Here is a 2500-nt window from a genome sequence, read left to right as displayed (position 1 = left end):
AGAAAAAGAGAAAGAAAAAGAGAAAGAAAAAGAGAAAGAAAAAGAGAAAGAAAAAGAGAAAGAAAAAGAGAAAGAAAAAGAGAAAGAAAAAGAGAAAGAAAAAGAGAAAGAAAAAGAGAAAGAAAAAGAGAAAGAAAAAGAGAAAGAAAAAGAGAAAGAAAAAGAGAAAGAAAAAGAGAAAGAAAAAGAGAAAGAAAAAGAGAAAGAAAAAGAGAAAGAAAAAGAGAAAGAAAAAGAGAAAGAAAAAGAGAAAGAAAAAGAGAAAGAAAAAGAGAAAGAAAAAGAGAAAGAAAAAGAGAAAGAAAAAGAGAAAGAAAAAGAGAAAGAAAAAGAGAAAGAAAAAGAGAAAGAAAAAGAGAAAGAAAAAGAGAAAGAAAAAGAGAAAGAAAAAGAGAAAGAAAAAGAGAAAGAAAAAGAGAAAGAAAAAGAGAAAGAAAAAGAGAAAGAAAAAGAGAAAGAAAAAGAGAAAGAAAAAGAGAAAGAAAAAGAGAAAGAAAAAGAGAAAGAAAAAGAGAAAGAAAAAGAGAAAGAAAAAGAGAAAGAAAAAGAGAAAGAAAAAGAGAAAGAAAAAGAGAAAGAAAAAGAGAAAGAAAAAGAGAAAGAAAAAGAGAAAGAAAAAGAGAAAGAAAAAGAGAAAGAAAAAGAGAAAGAAAAAGAGAAAGAAAAAGAGAAAGAAAAAGAGAAAGAAAAAGAGAAAGAAAAAGAGAAAGAAAAAGAGAAAGAAAAAGAGAAAGAAAAAGAGAAAGAAAAAGAGAAAGAAAAAGAGAAAGAAAAAGAGAAAGAAAAAGAGAAAGAAAAAGAGAAAGAAAAAGAGAAAGAAAAAGAGAAAGAAAAAGAGAAAGAAAAAGAGAAAGAAAAAGAGAAAGAAAAAGAGAAAGAAAAAGAGAAAGAAAAAGAGAAAGAAAAAGAGAAAGAAAAAGAGAAAGAAAAAGAGAAAGAAAAAGAGAAAGAAAAAGAGAAAGAAAAAGAGAAAGAAAAAGAGAAAGAAAAAGAGAAAGAAAAAGAGAAAGAAAAAGAGAAAGAAAAAGAGAAAGAAAAAGAGAAAGAAAAAGAGAAAGAAAAAGAGAAAGAGAAAGAGAAAGAAAAAGAGAAAGAAAAAGAGAAAGAAAAAGAGAAAGAAAAAGAGAAAGATTATCGCTGAACAACATATCTTATGTTTATCTAACTCTGACAAGGTCAATGACCAGGGTCTTGCATTCCTGTGATAGTCGCAAGGTGCGCAGTCGCTATCAATATCTACTGTTTATTAAAGTACAGTTTCGGAGTAACAATAGCCTATATCTTAAACAATAATTAATTTATATCACATGTGACTTTCATAAAGATGGATTCACTTAATTAAGTCGTTATACGTAAACGTTTTTATAGGACGTTTATAACTTTATACACCATAAACTCATTACTAACCTTTCATCCTTATCGCCTTTCTGTTACTCAGAAGAAAAAAAAACGTACGCAATAACCTTCAAGACCCTTAAGAACAAATATCAAACCATGATAATAACACAAATAAATGCTACCTGGAACACTCCATAGCGGAACCAGCCCCACTCTCGTCTGAAGCCGCGATTCCCCCAACACTGAACTAGAATCCCCCGGCAGTGAGCTAAGCATATCGATTGATCCCTTATCTCCCCGCCTTATGTTGAGCTAGGAGCCCGGGGTGTGGGTAGGGGGGTGTGGGTAGGGCCAGGGGTAGGGGTAGGGGTAGGGGTGGGTATTACAGAGAGGCATCTGATTATAGAAATAAATAAAATGGCATTTCGCCGGAACGAGAATAGTGGTGGTGATCTCGCGGCTGGCTGGTTGGCCGCAACATCAATCCAGCTGCGATTCATCCACCCTCGTCACAACAGCGACCACAACACGCGGGGGAGAGAATGGTAAAAATAATAACTGAACTTATAGGCATTCCAGGAAGAAGAGTGTCAAACCAAAAGCAATGGTGAACAGAAAAATAGCAATGTAACCCCAATAGCCTGCGTTAGAGCCATACTGTACAGGGAACTTTCACTCCAGACAAAAAGATAAAGCGAGAGGCACTCAAACTCGAACGACAACGTTTCCAGTATCCCTAGCCTGACGCGTTGGGTAACGAGAATGGATGGTGACGATAAATAACTTCACAAAGAAAGAAATGAAATTGATATTCTGTGATATCTTCACTAGAATTACATTAAATTTCTTGGTTTGTTAGTTATTCATTCTAGTTTCCGCCTTTCGTACACCGATATGTTTGGTAAAAAAAAATCGGCTATCAAGACACAATATAAAAAAAACCTTTCCTCCTAAGTGCAGAAATACCTGTCAGGCGTTAGAGTCTGCTCTAAAGAGATATCACGGCTATAAAGTTAAAAGAAATATCCGAGAATGTCACGCTGAATCCATGGTTTTGTTGAACGTTTCTTAAACAATACAAACATTTCCTTGGAGAGCATTTTCTTATAGCATATCTGAACACTATTTTAACAGAATGTTTTATCATATATTGTAATATGTT

Source organism: Penaeus japonicus, unplaced genomic scaffold, assembly GCF_977035675.1.
Source record: "Penaeus japonicus unplaced genomic scaffold, GWHDUDI00000001_assembly GWHDUDI00000014, whole genome shotgun sequence".
Lineage (NCBI taxonomy): Eukaryota > Metazoa > Arthropoda > Malacostraca > Decapoda > Penaeidae > Penaeus > Penaeus japonicus.
The sequence above is the reverse complement of the archived record's forward strand: the minus strand, read 5'-3'. Positions refer to the sequence as shown.